The following is a 9,203-nucleotide window of genomic DNA, read 5'->3' on the forward strand; positions in this document are numbered from 1 at the left end:
GATTCAGACATAAAAGGAAAACTTCTTAAGTTTACCTTTCGCCGAGAAGAGCTCTGGGCCTGAGAGAGAGGAAAGATATGTCGAGGAGAGCTCCGGGCCAGAGAGAGATGTGAGGTGGTTCTTCATCGAGGTGGGCCGTCGAAAGAGAGATGGAAGAGATCGATACAAAGAGTCGCCGAGAGATTCACTGCGGAGTCGTCGAGGAGCGAAGGAGACGACGAGAGATCATCTTCGACTGATTCGTCGAGGAGAGATAATCTTCGAGGAGGGATCAGGAGGAGAGATCACAGAGGCGGAGTCTGAGAGATCACGGAGGCGTCAGATGACGAGGAGAGATCACGGAGGCGTCGAGGAGAGATCACGGAGGCGTCGCGACGAGAGATGACGGAGGTGTCGAGGAGAGATGACGGCGGCATCGAGAGAGAACACAAGAGACCTTTGGTTTCCTGAGTGAGAGAGAAAGAGAAAGAGACGCGGAGAAACCAAGGTGCAACACGTGTCTCATAAGCTCAGCTTCCTCTGAAGCTAAATTAAGCGCCGTGTTTTCAATAATTACTTAATTTTTTTTTTTTTTTAAATGCTAAAATTTTTAAGCATTCCATTAAGCCCCTGGTTAATGTTGCTCTTAGACTCCTAGGGTCTTTTTTTTTCTGACAGAAGATATTTAGGTGGATTTAGCAAGATAATATAAAGATTTCGTTTAGATTATATGAATTTGCATCGGTAACCAAAATACAACATACAGCAGCTGTAACCCAAATCCAATAAAAGATTTGCCAGAGATTTTTTTTTATTCTCTTTCTTCATATTCTTACTTCCTCCTCTGCTTCCTTTTTTTATTCTTCTAATGAATTCCAAAAAACTGACCAAATGTGAGCGGTCTACACATGGTAAATCAATTTAATGTGTAATTGTCTGTTTTTACCAGAATTCTGCAGATTTAAAACATTCAGAAGTCTGAACCAGATGTTATACAGATTTTGATTCACGGGGTTGTTCGCTTCATCAGCACTCTCATGATTCTCCCTAAGTTCGAAGAGTGCTGAGCCATCACAATGATCATTTGTAGCCACAAAATTAATTATTTTTGTTATTTAGATATGGAAATATAATATTCGTCGGCCAAAAGCTTTGTTGCCCCAGCTACAATATATATTAGCCGTGTATGTGATTGTTATGACAAGACCATAAAATATTAGCCGGCCATTATTTTATTTGCACCAGGTACAATATATATTAACCGTATACTATTTATCATTAATAATACTTCTAACTAGTATAAGACTAAACTCTATACATTACTATATTCTAAACTCAAACACTAAACTCTATACCCTTATTACTATATCATAAATCTTATACCCTTATTCTCAACTTTACCACATCTGCCCTAATGTAAGTGTAAACAAGGTATGTAGAAAAATAAATTCGTATACAGTTTACTATCGTTTTAACCGGCTAACATCTCCGTTCACCTAAAACGATAACGTTTAAAATATCTGCTTGGCCGGATAGTTTCTGAGCGAACCGAGTGTTGTAACTATTGACTGGGCAATTCGATTGTTTCTATATTACGGATACATAGGTTAGCAAAAAATCCAATGTCCTGAATACTAAACCCTAAACCCAAAATACCAAACCCTAAACCCAATAGGACGCGCGAACCCCAAACCATAGTCACTAAACCCTAAACCCTAAACCCAATAGTAACCTAAACCCTAGTCACTAAACCCCAAACTCTAAACCCAAAATACTAAACCCTAAAACCAATAGGAACCCCTGAACCCAAACCCTAATGCCTTATCCCTAAATCCTAAACCCAAAAGACTAAACCCTAAATACAATAGGGATTAGACATTTGGTTTTGGGTTCCCGGGATCCTATTGGGTTTAGGGCTTAGTATTTTGGATTTAGGGTTTAGTATTTTAGGTTTATTATTTACGGTTTAGTCACTAGAGTTGGGTTTTAGGGTTCCTATTGGGTTTAGGTTCTAGTATTTTGGGTTTAGGGTTCAGAGCATTGGATTTATTGTTTGGGTTAAGCGTTTATTAGTAAGGGTTTCCGGTGTAGTATTTTTTGGTGTGGTTATCTAAATCCTTATATCAACACACTTATTCCCAACCCTACCCCTATACCTCCACGTAAGTGTAAACAAATTATCTACAAACTGATTTCTTATACACTTATGTATCTTGTTAACCGGATAACTTGTCCGTTCACCCTAAGCGATAATGTATTATAGTTCATCTTAGCCGGGTATTGTTAGAATTACTCGTCGGTTGTAAATATTGACCGGTCAAAGAGTTTGACTCCATATTACGGGCACATAACTTTATAAGAATCAAGATCATAACTATGACATATGAAATGAATATACGAGTAATGTTTAGGCAATGTTTTCATTGATCACGACAAATTGTTAGACAATTAATATTATATATAATTCTTTAAAAAATGAGTTACTTGAGATTAAAATCCGATTTTTTTTAATGTCAAATTGTTACAGAGTCAATATAGTATTTACACGGTTGACGAACAAGAAGATCTTATATGACACGTCAACCGTACAACATATATAACATATATACGAAGTGGAGAAACAGCGGTGAAGAACTTTGTCGGAGACGCAGCGGCGGAGGGCTTCACTGGAGACACATGGTGCAAGATCTTGACCAGGGACACAGAGACCGAGAACTTCGCCGGAGACGCAGCGGCGGAGAGTTTCACTGGAGACGCAGCAACGGAGAGCTTCACCGGAGACGCAGCGGAGGAGAGCTTCACCAAAGACGCAGCGGCCGTCTGCGTTCCGTCTTTCTCCCCCATACTGACCGTCATGGTGACTGGTTTCGATGAATAGTAGAACAAAATGGGAGAGAAATCTCAAATCTTAATCTTTCGTTTTTTAAATTCTATTGTAATGCAGTGAAATGAAATGCAACCTGACAAAAGATACATAAGAGAATAACGTGACAGAGTGATAGATCTTTGCGTATCCTAATAGAAGATTTGGTCTACGATTTTAGCGGATAATGAGATGTTTGCTCTGTAGGGGTAACAATGTAAAAAGGCACTTCGAACATTGACAGTTTTGATGCAATGGGTATATCGCTAAATACGTAAAAGTCTTTTGGTATAGTTCCTAATTTCTCTTTTTTAAATAACAACCTTTACTTCAATGCATACGCGTCGTTCTCACAGTTCTCCTCACAATTCTTAAACAAATTTTTTATGTTATTAGTAGTACTAGGGATAGGCCCGCCTTACGGTCAGGTAAGTTTGCACTAAAAAAATTTATATTAAAATATTTTAATTTTATAAATTTTACTTTATACACAAAACAATAAATATAATCTGTTTTTATTCTAAAACTATATTCAAAACTTTATTAAATTTTGTTGGTTTGAATTGAAAAGAGCACTAAGATTTAACGAAAATGTAATGATTTATATTTTTCTATTTGATTTCTAGTTCAATTTTATATAGTTGAAAAAGATCTAAAGTAAGAATAACTAATAATTTTATATTTGTAAGAGTATCAGATTTTAATACTATTACAATAACTAATTTTCACGATAATAAATTAATACATCCACCTCCAAGCCAGCTCAATTAAAAATCAAATGTAGTGTGATAAAATAATAAAAAAGTCATATTTTTAATTAACATATAAATAGTTTCAATAATATCATAAATAATAACTAGTATATATTATGTAACAACAAATGATGTTTATAATATATGTTTGTTTAAGTTTATATTAGTTTTTCAATTTATAATAAAATTTTCTTTAATTTTTAGTGTTTTAATAATTATTTTTTGTAAATTATTTTAGCATTTGCTGAACTTATTATAAAATATATTGGTTGGAAATTTCGCTCAGGGTATTTGAAAATATTTTTATAAATTTATAGTGTTATAAATTAATAAAGTATTACATTTCTAACATAATTTTACTTGAGTTTCATACCTTACCATATCAAATAATTTAAATGTAATCTGGAAATTAAGATGAACCAAACTGCATACAAATGTTTTTTCTGAAAATTGTTTTTCTCTTCAAAGAATAAAACTAAAAGAAGTAACTAAACTTTTTAAACTTTTTCGTGTTGGCTGTATTGAATGAAATCATATATAATTCCTCTCTAATCAAACATCTCATTCTCAGTTTTCACATAGTAACAACAATAACAACGAAAAGCATATATACATAACTAAATGTAACAAAACAACATATTAACTTTATATTCCATCCCAAAACAATCAAATAATATGTCATCAAGCAAACAATTATGCACATCAAAACTGCAGAGATTCTGTTTTGAAACTTATTAAAATGATTTTTTCGATCATTTCTAGAGGTCATCATTTTTTTTCTTTCTAATTTTTTAAAGGTTGAGCTTAGTGACGAAAAAAAAAATCTGTAAATTTCTTTTTTTTTACTGTTGTTTTTTTTTTTTTGCTAATTTTTTTACTACTATTGTTGCTCTGACTTTGATGAAACGTGCAAAAAAAAAAATCGCGAACAAATCTCTCTTCTCTTCTGTTTTTCTGAATTTTGTCTATAATTTTTTTTGATTAACCTTTAACATTGTTCATGTAACAACTTTGTTCCTTGCCAATACAAACATCGAAAGGACACTCGGGATACTAATAAATACTCAATTAACAATAAAATCAAACCAAAATAGTACTTTAAAATTGATATTACTACACATCTTAGCGCAAATTGAGTTGGTCTTCTTGACTACGGATCATAAATTATGTGTAGATAGGCAAAGGTACCTTATGTATGTGTAGATAGGCACTTCCTGATTTGGAACCTCATCCGTATCCTTCTCAAATTCATCCAACACATCATCACCAGCAAAAGCACGGTTTATAAGCTCTGCTTGAGAAGGAACCACAAAGGTTTCCTTTGAGGCAGATGTCAAAACTCTGTCCACCATTTGCTCTGCTTCACTCTCTGAATCCTCACTTTTTTCATCTCTCGATCACTTTTCAAGATTTTATACAGAAGTACACAGAGGTAACAAACTAAAACAGCCGAAAGCTACTACTGGTTGGAAAGAGAAGATGATGAAAAAACAGTATAGTTCAACTGAGACTTGCAGAAAGAAAAACCTTTTTATCTTGAGCCTGTGGGATGGGTGCACGCGTCTTCTTTGATGCCTTTTTGGATTCTGTGTTTTTGGAGCCTGTCATCTGCATAACATACCCCAAAAGGAGTTGAACAAAAGAATAAAAAGACAAAGTCTGATGTAAAAAACTCAAAAGTAAACCTTCTTCCAGGAGCCTGATGCAAACATGGCAACATCGAATGTTGTCTTATATGCTGGATTTCCAGCAACATCATCATCAAACTTCTGTAAACAAATCACAGTAAAATAATAAATTTTTGTCACAAGGATTTCAAAGGAAGAGAAGAAAGAACCATAATGAAAAAATAAGATACTTCAGTATCTGCAATGGTGTTTCTAGCAGGTGATGCATTATCTCTTACAGGCTCTATGTTATTATCTTCTATGCCAGCCATATCATTGTCACTATCAATGTCGTCATAAAAGTTATCTAAATCCTTTCTAGACTCTTTTGGAGCTTCCACTTTAGCGGTTGCACCAAACACTCTTCTACCACTAACATTAACGGCTTTTTTAGAGTTTTCTCCATCAGAATTTTTTCACTCTTCATACTCCTCAAGTGCACGTTTAGCTTCTTCATTAGCTTCCTCGGTTTTCTTTTTTATAGCACGGGCCTAACCCAAACAAAAAAAAAAGATAAGACAAAAAGAAACATAAAATGAAGAAACCAAAATCGTTATGAGAAAGCAAAAAGCAAATATTACCATGAAAGGTAATGACATAAGAACAGCATTGGGCAGTTCATCATCTTCCAAAGCTTTCAACGTCTTCTCCTTCGCTTTTGCTATCAATCTAGAAGGAGTGTCCTCATCTGAACCATCTCTCAACTCTTCCTCATTGTCCCTCTCATCACTGCTACATCCATCTCTCATGTAGTTCATCTGTCTGGATAAGTTAGCATTCATTTGAAGCTGTTCGGCTATAGCTGCCTTAGTTCCATCGTATTTCACATTCAGTCCACGGCTTAGCATGCGCTTCGCCCACTTTCCTGTGTTTTTGTGCTTTAACGTCATACGTTCCTGCACAAGCATAAATAAGACAACATTTTACTTTTAAGATAATGTCTTGATGAAAATAATGTGAAGTGAAGAGGAAGTTTCAGACTCACCTCTACTCGTTTAGCCTCTTGTCTCATAGCCTCTTCTTTAGCCATTTCCGGGTCCATTAATGCCCCCAGTGAGGATTTCTTCAGGTCTTTATTTTTGAGGCGATGATAAGTCGTAGACTTAATCTTCTTGATTCGTTTGCTTTTTAGCTCATGACGGAAGAGCAGGATCTGCGTTATAAATTTAGTCACACAGCAAAAATAATCAACAAAAAATACCGAAAATACCAAAAATAACTAACTCGCCTCACTTAGATGCAGTCTTTCTCTCATCTCAAATGGTGTGGAAGAAGTATCTATTACTTGCCTTGGTGATTGTTGCTTTCGTTGTCGCCAATGCTTCTTAACTTGACGGGCTAGCTTCTCTGAAATATATGTACTGGTAAAATCCATGTATTAGTTTCTGATCTGTATACGTATAGACCCCAAAGTCCACAATTTCCTGGTAATGTAGCCTTTTCTTTCTCTGCAATAGTTAGCTACCTACACAACACAACCTAAAGTTTTCAATCAAAACTATGAGATTTTGCAATGATCGGATCAAATTAGGCGATCAGTTACTTTTTTTTAACCTGAGAACCGCCATGGCCGTTGCAACCACCGAAGAAATGAGCGGTTGATTGAGGACTGAAACGATCATCTTTCAACGAATTCGTTGGAGATTGAAGGAAACTGGGTATCGTGGAGACATCATCTTCCATCTCCGGTCGTCTTCCCCACCGTACAAAGGTACCCTCTTGAACTCAAACAGACTCCTGCTCTCTGGTTTGCTTATCGTCTTCTTCTCAACCGTCGATCTCTCGTCTGAGCGTTGATCTCTTCTACGGTAGCGGTATCAGCGACTATCTCCGTTGATAATTCATCGCTGCAACTATGCAAATCTGTAGAATACCTTCCTCTAGGCGTGGGCGTTCGGGTACCCGTTGGCGTTCGGATCTGGTTTTTCAGATTTTTGGGTTTTCGGGTTTACGCTCATAGGTCCCATACTAAAATTTTATTAATACGGATCGGGTTCGGTTCAAAATTGTATTGCGTCTTACAACCCATAAAGTAATCATATATCATACGGATTCGGGTTATATCGGTTCGGTTCGGATATAACCGAAGTAAAATACAAAAAATTTGAAGCAAAACATAAAGAAAAACATCTAAATTAAATAAAAATTAATCTATCACACATAAATTGATAAAATAACAATAAAATGTTAAATCAAGCATGAAAACAAACATTATTTGTAAACAATATGTATTGCCTTATAGAGAGTAAACTTTTTATTTCAATGAGCAAATTATAAAATACTTATTTATAACTAATTGTGTACATAAATTATTTATTAAAATTTTAATATTTATTATCATATATCATACTACCACAAATATTGAATTTAATAATTGAAATACTTATATATATTTCAAAATATTTATATTAACTATTAATTTCAGATTTTTCGGGTTACCAGTTCGGGTTCGGTTAATAACACTTCGGGTTCATATGTTTTTTGTACCACCCTACATGACCCGTTTGGGTATTTTTACATTTCGGGTCGGATAACGGGTCGGGTTTTTCGGTTCGGATTCGGTTCGGATTTCGGGTTCCGGATTTTATGCCCATGCCTACCTTCCTCGATTACGTATGAAGAGGCTGCGCTCGATTTAATGCTAAGGCGTTACAGAAAGTTAATCCCATATGGCTTCATCGAGGAAAGGGTATTGGGTTTCGTTTTCTCAATCAAACAGGATATTGAGCCCGGAGGAAAAACACGTTTGAAGCCCAGATAAAAGAACAAAAAAGTTTGTTTTGAGTTGCCACGTGGCATAAAAACCCCCTATGCGAAGGATGACGTGGACGCTTGAGAGGGCAGATAAGCCAACTTTATTATTATAGATAGATTACAACCGTTCCATTCAACTATTCACTAAAATAAAGTTATCGGATGTTATTAAATTAGTGAATTCAATGAAAATTAATGGAATTCAAATCTTAAATGAAATCTACTGTTGTGGATTGAGTATTTGTCAGGCCTGGGACGGATCGGGTATCCGGACAATTTTAAGATATCCCGATCCGGATCTTTATCCGATGGATCCGTAATTTCAAAATATTTATATTAACTATTAATTTCAGATTTTTCGGGTTACCCGTTCGGGTTCGGTTAATAACACTTCGGGTTCAGATATTTTTTGTACCACCCTACATGACCCGTTCGGGTATTTTTACATTTCGGGTCGGATAACGGGTCGGGTTTTTCGGTTCGGATTCGGTTCGGATTTCGGGTTCCGGATTTTATGCCCATGCCTACCTTCCTCGATTACGTATGAAGAGGTTGCGCTCGATTTAATGCTAAGGCGTTACAGAAATTTAATCCCATATGGCTTCATCGAGGAAAGGGTATTGGGTTTCGTTTTCTCAATCAAACAGGATATTGAGCCCGGAGGAAAAACACGTTCGAAGCCCAGATAAAAGAACAAAAAAGTTTGTTTTGAGTTGCCACGTGGCATAAAAACCCCCTATGCGAAGGATGACGTGGACGCTTAAGAGGGCTGATAAGCCAACTTTATTATTATAGATAGATTACAACTGTTCCATTCAACTATTCACTAAAATAAAGTTATCGGATGTTATTAAATTAGTGAATTCAATGAAAATTAATGGAATTCAAATCTTAAATGAAATCTACTGTTGTGGATTGAGTATTTGTCAGGCCTGGGACGGATCGGGTATCCGGATATTTTTAAGATATCCGGATCCGGATCTTTATCCGACGGATCCGTAATTTCAAAATATTTATATTAACTATTAATTTCAGAATTTTCGGGTTACCCGTTCGGGTTCGGTTAATAACACTTCGGGTTCAGATATTTTTTGTACCACCCTACATGACCCGTTCGGGTATTTTTACATTTCGGGTCGGATAACGGGTCGGGTTTTTCGGTTCGGATTCGGTTCGGATTTCGGGTTC

The 9,203-nt window shown here is 35.8% G+C and overlaps 1 pseudogene; it reads right to left on the reverse strand.

Annotated features, from left to right (window-relative positions):
- Positions 1–4,592: 4,592 nt before the first annotated feature.
- On the reverse strand, positions 4,593–6,944 carry LOC106338616 (annotated as a pseudogene).
- Between the last annotated feature and the right edge of the window lie 2,259 nt (positions 6,945–9,203).

The sequence above is a fragment of the Brassica oleracea genome, chromosome C4, assembly GCF_000695525.1.
Source record: "Brassica oleracea var. oleracea cultivar TO1000 chromosome C4, BOL, whole genome shotgun sequence".
In the NCBI taxonomy this organism is placed as follows: Eukaryota; Viridiplantae; Streptophyta; class Magnoliopsida; order Brassicales; family Brassicaceae; genus Brassica; species Brassica oleracea.